Below are 17856 nucleotides of genomic sequence, written 5' to 3'. Positions count from 1 at the left end.
TTAACAAAGGAAGAAAGTCCTCAAAACACATCATTTATAACGTTAGGTAGCTTATGCCCTACCTGATGAAAGACAAATTGAAAAACATTTGAAATATTGTTTGCAGGCAGCAATTTTGGGTGATATCTAGTAGAGCTACATGTAACCTTATTATACTATTATCCAAAGAAAAGATGGCTATAGAAAGGAAGAATAAAATACTAAGCAAATAGCTTGTTCTTTACCCAAGTTCACCCTGGAAGATGTCTCTTTTCTGGTTCAACTTTTTATTTTAATCTTCTAATTTAGTTTGTGTTTATTTAATTATTTATCCATTTCAGAAAGAAATTTACCAGTAAAATGACTAATTTTTAAAAAGAAACCAAATATATTTCAGAGGCTCTGCCAATGTGTAATGTCTTCTAACGCTGGCCAAAAATAGCAGTAGACTAATTTTGAAATAACTGTTTTCTCTGTAGAATTCTCAATGTTATTCTCATTTGCCCTCCTTTCTTGAATCCCCCACCTCCAAACTCCCACCCCGGAAAAAAAAGAAAAACAGATTACAGTAAATTTTGGCAAGGAGTTCTATTTGCATCATTTTCTTAGAAGTCACGTGCTTTGGATTTCCTCTTGTTTATGATATATTAAAATGCCTTCCAGATGTTTTTAATTATGAAAAAAAAAGTTTTCAAGAAAGCAGAGTAATCCAAATAAAGTTTCCTCTTTTTTTTTAATGGCCAATAAATTAGTATATTCCAGCTTATCAAACTGCCCCATAATTCTGAGGGTGACCTCTTTAAAGAAGGTCAGGCATTGAGTGAGACAACTACATTTGGGCAGAGGCAGGGTTTTACCAAGAACACTTTTAGTTCCTGTTTCCAATTGAGCCTGCTCCCTGCCTGGGGCCTAGCCTGATGTACAAGCCCATTGGCTGGGATTGCTTAAATGTCCCACACAAATATAAACACCTCTACAGTGTTGGGAAGATGAAAGGAATAGCTTATTGATATTGTATATGCTAACGTTTGGATGTGGGACAGGAAAGACAGCACTGAACTGCTGGTATGCAGTGCTGAAGCTGGGCTGCATGAAGAGGTTTTCATTTACTGATGTTGGATGTGTGCCCAGACTGCCATAGTAGAATTCAGGGAGAGACATAGAAAGGAGGAGAACCACAGAATGGTTTTCGTGAACATCCACGTGGGGCAGAAGAATAAATACATATGAAGACTATGTTTCCAGAAATGAAAGGACTGGCCACTGGGGAACAATTGGGAGCCCCCTCAAGTCCCACCCTGGTCCTCTTCATTTGTACTTGAAGGTAACTGTTCATCCTAATTTTGATTCAGAGCATGAGTAAGACTATAATTCGGCTGAAAGAGAAAGACAGGGCAGGGCAGGAAGAAACCTTAGCTCGCTTTGCCTGTTGTTGTTTTAAGCTTAGCAAGGAGAATAAATGTGTTTTTCTTTTACTAATGTTACCAAAAGAGAAAGAGCTTTGTGGATTATAGACTTGGTAGCTTTTTAAAATGTATCTGCTGAACATCTGTCATGTGGGACAGACCAGGAACCTTAAAGGAAGTAGAGATTTTTGTGACTCACAATGTGAATTTAAATTTAAATGGGATGTTCATTGGCCTCACTTAATGGCGCATTTTCTGATAACTAACTCTCTCATTGGTCTAACCCCACCTCATCTCTCTGTTTATAACTTTAAGCATATTTGCCAAAAAAGACTAAGTGTGTTAATGATGATAGTTTGGGAGAGATAGCTCATCACAATAGGTGTCTGCCAAGAAGTGGTGCTTGAGAAAATTTTAAATAAAGAAAATAAGACAGTGTGACACATACAAGCTAGTCATTCAGTCCTTATTTACTGCATTCCAACAACATACAGAAAAGAAATGGAATCCTGTAGAAGGGAGAAATTCAAAGAAGTTTCACTAGATAAGAGTGGATGGGGCAGCAGAGGAAAGTTATGGGATATTCTAGAGGCTTCCAGGTCAGAGCATAAGGAGATTGGAATTTACAGGAAGTGATAGGTGTCTTGAGGAGAGAAAAGGAAGTTCACCAATGCTTGCTACAGGCATTCAGAACTTGGGATTTTGCAACCATGCAGAAAATAAATACCAGATGGGGCCAAAATATTATTTGTTTCTTCAGTCAAGATGTACGCAATGGTGATGGGCAGGAGATAGCAGAACAAATGAAAATAGCAGGGGTATCTATTAATAGCAGTGTCATTAAAGAAAGCATCACTAGTGGCCATTCATGATGGCCACTTGATGCAATTTGAATTAAGAAATTGGAAGAATCTTTGAGAAAGAGTTACATCCGAGAGGAGGACAGGTCAACAAATGAATCATGTGAAATAGGGCAAGTTAGCAAACTCCCATCCTTTCCGAAATGATGAGACTTTTGAAGTTACCAATAGCATCAACCTAGTGAACAGAGGTCAAGAACCATAGATCGAGAGGTCCAACAGCTCAGTTTAGTAGACATTTATCTCTGACTTCCCACGTGTTAGAATTCTGAGTACTCTTGAAGAAACAAAGACTGACACTGGAGCAAGAATTTCCTTGGCTGCTCTAGCCAGAAAATGCACCTGCCGATGTGGCTTCAGCCAAAGGACATCTCCCTTAGACTTCAGAAGCCCACTGTAATCATTCAAGCTTTCATCTTTAGGGGGACAGGGAGTAGGGCAGTCTTTGTCCCTAGCTCTTTGTCTTGCCAAATCAGAGCTGTAATCCATGGAGAGAGAGATGTCCCAGGCAGGTCACTGTCACATCCAAACAGTATTGCTGACATTCTCCCGACAGCCCTTGCCCTAAGAGCATATCGTTTTGCATTCCAGGTATGACTTGCTCAGAAATAACCTGAATGCAGCCCCAAGTTACCTCCTTCTTCTCCTCTTCCATCCTCCCCACCTTGCTCTCTCCATCCTAGATATACTGGCTCTCTTGCCACTCACACTACACATGTTCCTACCTCAGGTTGTTCTCTTCGTGATTCCTTTTACCTGCATATTATCACCCTAGATATCTGCATGGCTTTCACTCTTACTTCTGCAGGTACTTGCTAAAATGTGACTTTATCAAAGTGGCTTCCCTGACCACCTTCTGCAGACTAGATCCGCTTACCCACGACTACCTCCATCCCCTTTATCCTGCTTGATTTGTCTTCAGATTATTTGTCACCAGCAGATAAACTATATAATTTGGGGGTTATTTCTTGCCTTCCACCACTCACATGAGAACTCCATGAAAGCAGGGCCTTTGTCTCTTTTATTTCTTACTAGTTTCCCAAACTTACAACAGTGGCTGGCTCATAGTAGGTGTTGAATAAATATTTGTTGAACATAGGAATTTATATCCAAAGGAAAGCACAAAATGCACTCAGACACAGACAAAAGATAGAGTGATTCTCGTTGAAAGTTCGTGAAGGTCTTAGGAAATACGATTGATGTGTATCTACTTTGTGCCCAGGTCAGTAGTGGTAGTGGAGGGAACGAGAGAAACAGAATGAGATTCTTATCCAACAGCATTCTTCAAAGGCTATACTATGTCAAATCATAACGATATCTGAGAATAATTATTAGAACTAAAAAGGCTTTGGAAACTAAATCATTATGAGAGATAACTTAAGGAAATTATAATTTTCTCAGCCTAAAGAAAAGAAAACAAAGCATGGAGGAGATAGGAGTAAGGGTCAGAGGATGGACAATATAGCTGCCTTTAAATATTCCAGAGATATCCTCTGAAATAATGAGTAGATTTATTTTCTTTTGTTAGGACAGAAAGTTTTAGGAAGATCTGGTAATTTTTTTCTAAAATTCTAATCATTAGAGCGGTCCCAAAGCAGAATTAACTCCATCACTGTGTTAAATCAGAAATAATCTGAGAAGACCATTTTAAGCAAGACTACTGTTTTAGGTAAGACATTATACCTGATGACTCGTCATTGAGTATCTTCCAAACTTGGTTTTTGCGCATGTGCACACACACATGCACATACTTGTTGGGTTTTAACTACAAATCTCCTAGCTAGTTTCTGAAATAGAGGACATCCAGTTGAAATTGAAGTCAGATAAACAATGAATAGTATTTTCTTATTATAAGTAGGTCTTATGCAATATTTAGAGGAAACTTTTATCAATAATTCCTTTGTTGTTCATCTGAAATTCAAATTTAACTGGACATCCTGTATTTTATCTGGCAGCTTTGTGCTTTAGGGAACAACATAACAAAACAAAGGTGTGTGAGTCTTCAGAATTCAGAATTTCCGTGATTAATGTGATAAAAATAAACACAGGGGGATGGCATACTGTAATTTATTCAAATATCTATGGATATTATAATTTTGGGGCAGATCTGAGGGGATTGATCTTACAGCCATACCACCAGATGAAGGGTTTATTGTTTTCTCTTTATCTTTTCACTTAAAAAAAATTTGTTTACAGTTTTTGAGAATTCTAAAATGTGTTTGTTTTAATGTTGATTTTGGGAGGTGGGGCACCATACTGTCTGCAGAATTTTACAGGGGACTCTGTCCTAAATGATTCATAGTATATTGTGCCGAGTCTTTGGCTTTCTTAGTATTTTCTTATCAAATCTAACTTCCAATTCAGTTATTTGGGGCCTATTCTTTAGTATTAAATATTAGTATTAATGCAGAAAAATAATGAGATTCACTTTTAATAGACCATAATTTAAAAATGATAATTTAATTAGATTAAAATAAACCACAAGATAGTTACCAAACAACTTACTAAAATTTTAATCCAGATCAATAGAAGCATGGTTCAAATGATACTAACAGAAGAAGAATATTTCTGTCTAACAGCTGAAGAGATGCTGTTGTAAGGGCTAAAAGCACAGAACTTTGGAATTATAAAATTCTTGACAATTTATTAAATTATCAATTCATTTTTAATCTATTTCAAGTTTTATGCAAAAAGTGAGGAGTTGTAAATATTTTCAGTTGTTCTGTTTCTAAAAACCTCCTTTCAGTATTCACGTGAAATGCAACGGCCTTGTTACAAAATGGGTTCTGACCTCAGAAGGCTTAGGCTTACTTTGGAAGGGTAATATGAACAGAAGTGAAACGATTACTAGAAAATGGATTCAGTGTGCTATCAAGTTCTAAAACCAAAAATTTAAAGAATAGAGAAATCATGGGATGGAGTCATTGGGAAAGCTTCTCAGAGAAATGGGGGCTTAATGTGTGCCATGTCGGGTGGGTTGGGAATGCATACCTGGAGAGTAGAGTGGATATAAGGCCAAGGAAGAGGCAGTGTGCATAAAATTTTGGACAAACAACATCAAACAAGAATGAGGATAGGAGAAGCCAGTGGTGACACACAGAACGCAAGGAAAAAGTAGAAATACTTCTGTTTGGAAATCATGGCACATGATCATGAACAGGAAACAGTCATATTGATCAGGACCGCCAAGGCCGCACCACGGAATTCAAGCTCACTGTCACAGGCTTCATAGAGCCATCGTACATGCCTGTCCAATAAATGGGCATCGTGAGAGTGGCAGTGCTGGTGGTATTCCTTGTGAAGTCAGCTCAACAAAACCGACTCAAACCTCTGTCCTATCCAACCAAAACTCAGAGGACAGCAACTGACATTATCATTCTTTGAGTATTTCTCCAAGAAAAGTCTTTTTTGTTGTTGTTTTTAACATATTTTCAAGCTTGTAGGGTTACTTCTATTCAGAATGAAGACCTACGGACTTCTCTTGGTGGATACAAATAAATACTTAGGTGCCTGAGAATTTCAAGTGGGTTAGTGGCTCGGTGACCAGAAGTGAGAGAATAGTTTGATCCTGACTCGTCGCCACAGGCAGATCCCCCACTGACAGCCACAGGGGTTTGGCCTATGTCCGGGCTTTCAGATCAGACACCAAGATTACTTTCTGAGCATTAATCTCTTTGAGACCAAGCACACTGTTCAAAGAGATGTCACTTCCGAGCCATTATCCCCCATCGAAAGAGGAAGGCATTTTTGTGAGATATATTTTTTTTGCCAGCTCGTCCATCAGAGAATATTTATTTGTTCATTAATTTCTTTTATGAACATTGTACAAGTTACACAGTACAGTACCTTCTGATCATTTATTGCCCAGATTTATGCTCCGTGACTTGATGGAAAGAAAGTGCAGCCCCAGCATGGAGCTCCCTCATTCCCTGTGTAAGCAGTTGTGCCGCGATTTACAGGGTAAAGACATTCTTTTTAGACACTGTAATTAGCACTTGTCTTATTTATACATCTCGTTTAACATTGTGTCCCCTTTAAAAATATTTTTATTTAAAACGACATGCAAGGAAATAGCTCAGCATGCATTAGGGGAAAAAAAGAAGAAGAAACAACAAACCACTGATAAATCCATCTGTTAAAAACCACGGTACACAAATTAAAAGAGTAAGTTAACATTATATGTCTTAATCCCCTAGTACCATTGTTCGTGCTTACTGTTTCTTACAGAATATTCAAAAGATATTTTTCCAGTAGACCAACTCCTTTGAGTTCACACCCTGGAAATGCTTTGCTTGTTCTAAATAGGTCCATTATGCCCTCAAGCACCCACATATTTACTAACGTCCAGCTTTAGTAAAACTAGCTATATGGTTTTCCTCCTCTACTATTTATTTTGTCTTCTCCGACTCTCCCTTCAAACAATTCTTAGTTACCCAAAGATGTATTAAATTCCTCACCACCGAAGTTTGTCCACTAAATGCAAACTGTGATTCTGCCTCTAGCAGAGCAAGACGCAGTAACTCAACAGTTCTGAGATTTCTTTCTTAATTCTTAAATGTTTCCCTTCCTCCATCCCTTGTGAGATAGGTGAGAAAAGCAATTGCCCCCACTGCTTAATGCATCACAACTCCGAAACTCACTCCATCCTTGTAATTCTGAATCCCAGCCCAGCTGGCGGTTCCTGGATTTCAGACTCTGAATATGAGTTCAGCACTTTTAAATCAATCACTCTGAACAGTATTTCTGTCAAATGGAAACCTTTTCTTCTTTGGCAGAAAAGCTTTCCTGATTTTGACTGCAGCCCTAGAGAACTGAACAGTCTCATAAATGAAACCAGGATGTAGGAGAAAAATTAAACTAGATATAATTTTCTAACATCGTCGTTGGAAGAGTCCTGTTCCATTTACTGTTCAGGAAGACGAAGGCACCTCTGTACCCTGTAAGATTTTTCAAACAGTTTCCCCGTTCCAGGTTAATGGCTTGTTGCAGTTTGACTAGCAAGGGGTTACTTGGGTTAGGTAGTAGTAGCAGGAGGAATGAAACACTCCTTAGATTCTATTCCTGTAACTTAAAATTCTCCCTCCAGTTATTAAAATGTTTTTAGAACTAAGTTACATCATAAGTTTGGCTATTTATTGCTCTTAGCGGATTATATCCTCCTCTGAAAGTCCTAATGTTGGTGGGATGGATCGGACAGTACCGAGGCCTCTTGGCTGAGCCAGATGTGACAGTGACACAGCAGCTTCAGAAATCGTGCTTCTTCCGTTTTGCTAGGACAAGTTTAAATCTGGGGCCTTGAACATAAAGAAATAATGTCAAAGCCCTGAAAATGGTATAAGACACCAACTCTTTGGGGGCTTTAAATAATAATAATTCAAAAAAAATTTTATAGTTTTTACTATTCACAGAGTCAACTATTCCTGACTCTTTACATGGACCTCCTGCAGAGAACCACATGTGATCTATTGTACCCAAACATCGAGGTAACAGAAACTAATGCTTCCTATATTCTCAGCTTTCAACTATGCTCTTTCTTTCAGGCATACATGGGTCTCCCATCACATAAAATAATCTAAAATATATACAGAAATATAGACTGTAAGATTTATGGAGAAAAGTCCATGGAGAGATGCTGATTTACTCTGCCAGATTGCACTGGAGGATTTTTTACAAATGCCATTTCCTGCCGCTTTTCATACGATGACTGTTTCTTATATCTTGATATCTCCACAATGCCCCAAGTATTTCATATAATCCCTTAGATACCTTGAAATGATTTTATCTTTAGAGAGCCACTGATTTGTGGACATTCAACGTGAGATTTTTGAGTTCCAAGATACGCACTGGTAATTATAGGTAAATGTGAACAGTGAGGAAGAAAGGTTTCAACATATATGAATATAACTAGCAAATTTATGGAAATACTATTGCAATAAGTACATTCATTCACTCAACGTTTATCCAACACATATTTATTGAGTGTTTACTATTATTGAGTGCCAGGCCCTATGTTAGCTATTGTAATTCACGAGTAAGAGAAACAGACATGGTCCTTGACTTCATGAATTCTGAACATTGCCTTCATTGAAACAGGAGCACCAAACTCTTGAATTCTTTAGAGAGACATTGCAGGACTCCATTGCTATAGAATTCTAGAAGTCTAATTTAAGTGTGCAGCAATAATCAAAGAGCACTAAGGAAAGGCCATATAAGAGGTGTGTTTCATATGGATGGCTAAGAAAATCATAGAGCATTTGAGCTAAAAAGGACCTTGAAGATCTTATATCCCAGCCTCCTTATTGGAAGAATGAATTTCTTGTTTATGTTAACATAGCGGTTGATGGCTGACTTGAGTCTATAATACACATCTCTTGACATCCAGGAAAGTACCTAACCAATCAGTGCTCTTTGAATATCTGTATGATAAATTCAAATTCAAGCATATTCATTGCACAGGAAACTGTCTTGGGTTGAATCGTGTCCTCCATCCCGCAAAATTCATATGTTGAAGTCCAGTATATTGTAATGTGATCTTATTGGGCAACAGAGTCATTTCAGATGTCATTAGCTAAATTATGGTGAAGTCCTATTGGCATAGGGTGGACCAGTCCTCAAATATGGCTGGCATCCTTGTCAAAAGGAGAAATTTGGACACTGACGTGTTCACCAGGAAAATACCATGTAAAAACTGATATTCCACTGTCACAAACCAAGGAACTACCAGGAAGCTAGGAGAGAGGCTTGGAACAGATCTTCTCTGGTGCCTTCGTGCCTTTGGAGAGCGCAAGGACCTGCAGACACCTTGATCTCAGGCTTCTAGCCTCCAGCATGGTGAGACAATAAATTTCGATTATTCAAGTCATATACTTTCTAGCATTTCCTTACAATAATCCTAGGAAACCAAAATAGAAGCCAATTGTATTGTAGGCTTGCTCAGTTTGCTTTTCATTCATCAAACATGTATTTATTGAGCACCTACTATGTGCCAAGCACTGCACAAACAAGTGGAGATACAAAGATGAATGAGACCAAATCCCTCTCCTCAAAAAATACACAAATATACGAAAGCATTAAATAATGATGTTGGGTTCCTCCCACCCCGATCTGGGATCCACTTCCATCTGTGTGGTTCTTTCCCAATAAATATGATGTATTCCCCTAATCAACACTGGAAGACTAGATTCCACTTCTATCTTGGGTCTAGCCTCTTCCCTGGAAATATGTGAAGCTTGCCTCCCAGACATAGTAACCCTCTCCAATCAGTGAGTCATGGGCTGGGGGTGGGATTCGGGCCAGTGACAATCCCTTAGCATGCTATTAAGCCAAGCATCTTAAATCCACCCACCAGAGGAGCGCATGGAGGCCAGCACTGAGTCCCTGTCATGTTTATCAGAGCCATAAAGTGAGTATTTAAAATTTTAAAGTTTTCAAATGAAATATACAAAAGTTGATTATTTAGCAGTTTATCAACATTGCTCCCTGCTCCCATCCTCTGTGGCAAAGGGAACAGACAATAAAATTGTTCAAAAGAGGCTTCAAAGCTACTTTCTGCCATTTTACTGCAACTTTAAAGAGGTCTAAAAACAAGTCTCCCAGAAGACCCCTGGCCGGCTTTGCTGTCTGCACCCCTGAGAGCTTGTTTGCATTCCTACAGCTGATGCTGTTGGAGTCTGTCCCTGTCCCTTCCCACCGGGACAGCGCTCACTTGCGCCTTCCAGGGCTGTGCCTGTGACAACCAGAAGCCAGAGCAAACTGCGGGAACTCTGGCCCACAGAACCCACAGTGAGACAAATCATGACTTCAGTTGTCCCTACTTCATCATGACCCATTGCCTTTCTCCATCTCCCAGGGACCGTCCCAGCAACCACTGCCACAACAGCGCTCTCATGCAAACAGTAAGAATGGTACTAAAGGAATACACAATCAGGCAAAGGTTATGATCACCATTCAGTCGTTTCTCTTTATGAGGATGGAAGGATTCCCACATACACACGACAGAAAATGAAAGGAGAGGACCATGCTTCTCCCGAGTCGTGAGAAACATCTATATACTATTTGTGTTTCTAGAAATCCCGCCAGGATAGCATGCATGATGAACTTTTAAGTGAACTTATGAGGGTCTAATTATCCATGGATTTTAGTGCAGTTACTATTTTTTACTTGAAGCCAATTCTGTTTAAATCTTACCTTTTTATCTAGAAAAATAAAAAAAATATAGGCTCATAACATCCAGGGTATTCCTTTTAAATCATGGAGGGTAAGCCAAAAGGTCTAGTACGTAGGCGATCTCTTTAAGCCTTGTTGGCCCTTTTGTGTTCTTGTTTTATTGTCTCTTTTCAGCTGCAAGAGAGCACAATGGGCAACCAAAATGTATCCCCCTGTGGATTTATATTGAACTTCCTGAAATTAAGCCTCACCCACGGTGGGTACCATATTCTCATTTGCCACTCTGTGTAAGACAATGGGAGCATGTAAATTGCACCTAAAGAGTGGGTGACCCAAAGTGAAATACAGGGAAAAATCCAAGTTCCAGCACATGGTTATGAGATGACAGAGAGAGGGGAAAAAGTTAAGTAACATATTATTATTATTATTATTAGAGTTAGGTACTCAGTCACTCAGTCGTTTATTTCTTCAAAAATCTTTATTGGGCACTTAGTATGTGCTGGGTACTGGGCTAACATCTAGGGATATGATGTTGCACAAAAGGAGATGTGCTTACTATCCTCACGGAGCTTACGGTCTGATGAGAGGAAGGCCTCCATCAAATAATGATAGAAATTAATTACTTAAAAGTGCAAGTTTAAGTGCTGTGAACGGTAATTATATAGTGTTACGTGGGTATAAAATGAGCCAGTTTTACCTAGTCTGGGGTGGAGGTCAGGGTAAGGGGGGCTCAGAGGAGCCTTGCCTGAAAAAAGAATCAGTGAACGAAGACTTAGAGAAACTGTAGGAATCAATTAAACAGCCAAAGTTGGAGGTGGGGATTGGAATGGGGCAGAGAACATTCCAGGCAGAGTACGGAAAGAGGTCACGCATCCTTTGTGGAAGGAAGAAGGGCACATTTCAGGACCTTGCAGACCCGTGTACCTGAACACCTGGCGGGAAAGGTGTGAAATGAGGCTGGAGTGTAGTAGGAGGCAGCCAGTCCATGCAGGGCTTGGCAGACCTGTTGGCAGGGCTTTGGAAGTGATCCAAAGAGCAATGGAGAGCTATTGAAAGGCTTCAAGGAGGGAGAGTAACATGAGGAGAAAACCATCGCCTGCTAGGATTAGCTGCAACTCACAAAAACTTCATGCTACCCCCTGACTCCACTCCCAGCCCAGAGCCACATCTCCTGGAAACTCAGCATCATCGCAGTCCTAAAGGCTCAAATGATTTGATTTTCTTGCACATTCATTGAACAGTTTCATATTCCCCAACAAAGGGGGCAATGAACTATATTATTCAAGATGCAGCAATTTGGACTGCACACCTAGCAAGATTAGCAACTAATAGTAGATTTAGAAGACAGAGTATTCCATTTGGAGTATCTCAGCAGAGCCACCTGCTAGGAGAGCAAGTAAAACTTGTTGAAAATATTTCTGTATCACCTTTAATTTCCTTCAGTCTCTACAACGGTACATATTCCAGACTATCGAAGATTATCAAAAGTGATAGTAATGTAATGTAAGTTGTTTACCTTCAGAAATAATGAGCTGATTCATAATAACAGAGCAATAACCACACTTCCACGTTACTGGCCAAGAAAACCTGGCTATTACCCAAATTTGGGGAAATCACACCACAAACACATGTTAATTTTGGCTGCCCCTCCTTACTTAACTAAATGTTTATTTCAAATTATCTGAGCTCCCTGCATTCATTTTCATCCCCTCTTCAATACGCTGTGGATGGAGGACTCTTTTCGAAACGTGAATTTGCTTGTGCCATTTTGCCAACTGCAATGCTGGTTTCCCCCATTTTCGGAGGGCTGATGGCCAAATGACAGCAAGGCCATGAGGAGGCCCCTTGTGCAGCCTCACCTATATCTTTAATTTCGTCCGGCCCTGGGCTCCCCACCACTTTCAGTGCCTGGCACTCCATGGGTGGGGAAACAGTACTGTGAACGAGATCCAGCCTCTGTCCTCAAGACGCATGTGGTCTGGTGAGAGATGTTACATTACATGGATTCCATTACCGTTGTGTAAATGGGCAACTTTTGACACAGTAAATGCAGGATGCCAACAGAGCACAAATGACCAACACTTAATCTAGGCTCATCGAATCTGGGGATTTTTTTCTGGGTTCAGTGTCCTCTACTATGTGGCTCCAAGGATGAAGACCACACAAATTAAAATTTAATTATATGTGTTCTGATACAGGCCACTCTTTTTTTGTCTTTTTCTATGCTAATCTTGTTTCCCAAATTACACTGTAAACGCCTTGAAGGCAAAGACTGTTACTTACACTAATACATCCTGAGCATTTTCCGTATAGTACTGACCACATGGTATGTGTTTCTAAATATATGTTGACCAATTAATAGGACAGTAAATTCTTGCCTCAGAGTGTGAAAGGCAAGGGAAGAGTGCTAAAAGAGCTGGATATACCAAATAGACGAGGAATGAAACACAGTGGCCCCGTGGAAAAGGCTGGTACAAAGACAAAGCTTTATTGGTACTTTTAATTTTTTTCAGTTTAACAGTGATAATGATATAACGACTCTATGATTTAATTGGCAGGTAGGAGCCAGGAAAAGACCTCACTAACTCACACTAATGAGAGGTAGGCCCATTGCAGTCCAACGGAGGTTGCTCTTAGTAATTGATTTTCTATTTTTAAAATATGTGCTTAGCTCACTCGGGCCAACATACACATCAGTTGACTGCAACACAAAATACACTTTGTTCTTTCATTTTGTCAAGTGTGGTTGCATTTTAATTATTTATGATAATACTTAATAGTATATTAGTAAGTGTCCTGTAGTGTGGCATGTAAAAATAATGAAGTCTCAGTAATATGAGAACATGATAGAGCTCTCAGCTATTAAATCTTTGCTGAGAAGTGAAGTGAAACTGCGGGGTTCTTTGTGAGAATTGGGGTTTGCAGATTAGGGAAGTGAAAATTAGCAAAGTTTTTCTGAATTACATTTATGAAGTATATATGGTGGTATTTTAAAATGCATTGAATATGACTAAAATGTTTGAATACGACGAACATGTTGAGATACATGGTTCTTTTATGTAGGCCGCTTAGGAGATATTAAAACTTAAAAAAAAAATAGGCCTCAGCCGGTTTTTTACTTGATGGTATGCTTTTTATATACTTTATTTTTATTTCTGACTCCCACAAAACACATTCTATCTCCAGATTATTAAGAATAATTTGAGCATGTGAAGGTTTTTTAAATTTCAAATTAATCTTTCTTATGGTTATGGATGGAATTATAATCATTTCCTGGGGAAAAATAAGATTAATGTTTTAAAAGTTATATAAGACTTCATATTTTTGCTATTGGTATATTTTACATAGTTTTTTTACATAAATATTCTGTTACATCCAACTTTCCAATTCTAAATTCCAGAAATAAATTTTACAAGATTCAGTTGAATAAATGTCTGCCAGAAGACTCCACCAAATTCTACCTCCAAACACCATCCCCCCTGGAAAAAAAAAAAAAAAAGGCCCTTTTTCTCTGCAGCAGGATCTTTGTTCTTTCCTACCATTTTCGAAGTGTTTGCCCAGTTCCTTTGTCTTGGTAATTGAAAATGTTTCCCAATCCTTTCTGGCCTTCTCTGCAGACCATTTCTTCTCTTTTTTGAATAGCTCCTTCTTCATTTCCTGGCCATTTTGTCCTCATCCCTGTGTTCTCTCATAGCTCATCCCTCATTCTCTTAAAACCCTTGTTGGCACCATGTTCCTGTTCTAATTGGTTCTATTCCCTCACCCACTAATTTTATGAGTTCTCTTTCTCTCCCCACATTCATTGAGGACTAAAATAAGAGTTTTGTCCCATTACTAAAAAATTGAGAATATCTGTATTTTGAGGTTGTACATTTTAAGTGGCCGATTTTTATGGCACAGTTTGTATTATGACTTTCAGCTAATTGTTGAGAGAATAGGAATTGAATGCTCATAAGAACACTCATGGAAAGCTTAATCATATTATAAAATAAAAATTCAAAGATAAAGCGGTCTTATCTCTAATTTAAAGATTGATAACAAAGGCAAATTGCAAATAAATACACAAATTATTAGTCCAGATGAATATTTTGGCAGTATAGCTCATGTTTATTTCTGTGTTTTGTTTATAAAATGAAGAAAATATGTAAAAATATATATGTAGTCACTCATAGGGTTTAAAATTTGTATTTGTTTTATGCAAATAATTGATAGCTTCTCTGAAAACTTGGTTATAAGACTAATGATACTTCTCATGAATAGGGAAAAAGATATGCAAAAGAACATGTGTGTCTAAAGAACATGGCTAATACACACAACTTAGAAAATATAACATAGTAGGCTTCCCAAGAGGAGGCCCTGGGGCCTCAGGTCAATAGGAAGCTCATGTAGGTAGAGAACACAAGTTGAACTATACTTTGGAGAATGCTTCAAGAGGCTTGAAGATGATTGTAGTATCTCCATCATCATATCAGCAGCTGAAGGAAAATAATTTGTTCTTAGGGCAAGACACTGGCCAGAGTAGGGGCCCTCCAGGTGGCTCAGTCTGTTAAGCTTTTGCCCTTGGCTGAGGTCCTGATCCTGAAGTCCCAGGATAGAGCCCTAAGTCAGGCTCCTTACTCAGCAGGGAGTGTATTACTCCCTCTGCCCCTCCCCACTTGTGTTCTCTCTCTTGCTTGCTCTCTCTCTCTCTCAAATAAATAAAATCTTAAAAAATAAAAAAAGAAAGAAAAAGGAAAAAGACACTGGCCAGAGTAAAGTGGAGCAGAATCAGATTCAGGGTTAGGGTTTCTCAGAATAGTAATTTCCAAGACAAGTGGGCAGAAACTAAGACACAACCAAACAAACTTCAGTCAGGGAACTTTGGGTACGTGAGAAAAGACATTCACTGAGGAGTTCAATGGTCATTGTAGGAATACTGGGCCCTTGAACTAATGAGTAGTGTGCAAAACATAAGAGCACAGTAGTTAGGGCTGAGGTGATCAGATGCCACTGCACTAGGCTTGAGAGGAAAAAAAATATATTGATGGCTTTGGAAACTATGGTGAGTGTCACCCCTCAGGAGAAGTAATTAAGAAACACAGCTGGGTAAGACACAATCAGAGGCTGACAAGCAGTGATTTCTAAAGTAAAATATCTATGGCTATATATGTATCCATTTAAGTACACAAATAAATATGCATTTATGATAAGTATGCACATATACCAACACAACACAGCTACTTTCCATCTTGGATCAGAGAAATTTGTGCTATAAAGAGTCTAGGCTGATGTGTAGAAATACCACCCCTTTATATACTCCAAATGTATCCAGACACCTATGAAATTTGACATGTTCCACATTCTAGTGCTTTCCAGTTTCTAAGCATATTAGGTACATACTAAAGAACAAAGAAAAGAAATGGTTTTTTGAGAACTTCCATTTCTAGGCAGTGACAAATCAGATAGCTTGAAAACTCTCCCAGCAATAAAACATCTAGAAATTTTAGCAAAACAAATATATAACATACATCCTTTTAAATGCATAGGCCAGATCACAAGAATGTCAGCAAAAATCCCATGGTCCAAAAGCAGATAGAAAATTGATTGACAAGCAGTGTAGTGAGCTGGAGCTGATACTTCAGTGCTAGGAGGAAGAAGGTTACCAGGGAGCTGATACTTCAGTGCTAGGAGGAAGAAGGTTACCAGATTCAGAAACCAAGGAATAAGAAGCAAGATGTAAAAGCCATAGTAAGAGAGAGAGAGTAATACTTGAGACTCTATTTATAAATCTGAAACCAGACAGCCCACCTATACAGAAAACTAAGGATGCTTTTCTGTATAAACATAAGGTATAAGTGACAGGGGGTAGGAAATTACACACTTGAGAATTTATAATCTTGTTTCCATTAGGCAGGTATGCTCTCAAATTTATACTAACAGTGTGAACCCCCTCAAACCAAGAAATTTACATCTCATGGGCCCAAGCTGGGATGACGTATACAATCACACACAAAATGATGAAGGGGTAGACTTTCACCAGGCTTAATATGATTGTCACAGATAAATCTTTATTTAAAACCAACTCTCACAACTTAGAATTTACAAAACACACTAGAAAACAATTCACCATGGACAAGAGTGATCACGCACAAGAATCAGAGAATTATGTATATATACACTCTATTCTCACTCAAGAAGTTTAAATACTATAAAATAATTATGTTTAAAATAACTAAATACTTTAAAAGCAGTGAGAACAAGATACAGGAATAGGATACTATAAAAAAGACCAGTCAGCTATTGAAACAGTAGAAATAGAACATATAAAAATGCTAAATATAGTCCCTAAAAATATAAACCTAATGATCTATTTAAACACAAGATTAGATCTAGCTAAAGAGAGAATTGGGAAACGGAAGATAGATCTCTGGAAAACATTCTTATGATGTTGTGGAGAAAGGTAAAGAGAAGGATACAATGGAAGAGAGTCTAAGAGACATAAAGGGTCAAACAAAAAAGTCAAACATATATTCTGAAGGAGTCCAGAAGAAGAGAACAAGGAGAATGGAGAAAAAACAATATTGAAATGATAATTGAGAAATTGTTCCAAATTTATATGAATGTGAATTATCAGATTCAGGCAGTACAAGCAATCTCAAACATGATAAATACAATTGAATCTGCACCTAGACACATCATACTAAAACTTTAGAATGAAATTTTTTTAAAGATTTTATTTATTTATTAGAGAGAGAGAGAGAGAGCACAAGCAAAGGGAGAAGAAGAAGAAGACTCTACTGAACAAGGAGCCTGACATGGGCTCAGTGCTCAATCCAAGGACCCTGAGATCATGCTTGAACCAAAGGGAGACACTTAGTTGACTGAGCCACCCAGATGCTACAGAGCACCATATTTTTAAAAAGCTTCTCAGAGCATCAGAAGAAAAGAAAGAACATTTTTGAAAGAATAAAAATATACTGAAAGCAGAATTATCAATAGCAATACTAGCAATTAAAGAGAGTGTTGAATTCAAATAGTCATCAACTGAAACTATGCAGTTGTGATCACCCCGCAGAGATGCATCTTCACCCAAAGTTCAGGTCAAATATCATACCTGATGATGCCACATGAACACCAATAAAGTATGAAAAGATTATGGATCCCAGAAGGAGGCTTTATGGAGAAAACAGATTCCCAGGCAATTCTGAAAAGAGCCTGAGAGAGTGTGGTATGGAGACTGTCTTATGATGGTTACCTGTTTAGGAGCTGAAGTGAGGATTTCCTTGCATAATCCAGGGTTTACATGGCTTAAACTTTTTGCAGATGAAGACCACAGTACTATCGTTGTAGTAATCCATCATGGGATGCTATTCATTCTTTCCAGGTTAAAAAAAAAAGACCAAATTGGGCTTTTAAATAGAAACACAGTGGAGATGATTGCTCTTATTTGAAATAAGTCTTATGTA

The 17856-nt window shown here is 38.4% G+C and overlaps 1 long non-coding RNA gene across 1 annotated transcript in view; it reads left to right on the top strand.

Moving 5' to 3' along the window:
• Window positions 1-842: 842 nt before the first annotated feature.
• The window catches only part of LOC144318394 (uncharacterized), an 84401-nt gene continuing 67387 nt past the window's right edge, over window positions 843-17856 (top strand). Inside the window, exon 1 of the long non-coding RNA XR_013384270.1 lies at window positions 843-1303. This is a non-coding gene — a long non-coding RNA (uncharacterized LOC144318394). The remainder of the gene's footprint in view (window positions 1304-17856) is intronic.

This window comes from Canis aureus, chromosome 8 (genome assembly GCF_053574225.1).
Source record: "Canis aureus isolate CA01 chromosome 8, VMU_Caureus_v.1.0, whole genome shotgun sequence".
Lineage (NCBI taxonomy): Eukaryota > Metazoa > Chordata > Mammalia > Carnivora > Canidae > Canis > Canis aureus.
The sequence above is the reverse complement of the archived record's forward strand: the minus strand, read 5'-3'. Positions and strand labels throughout refer to the sequence as shown.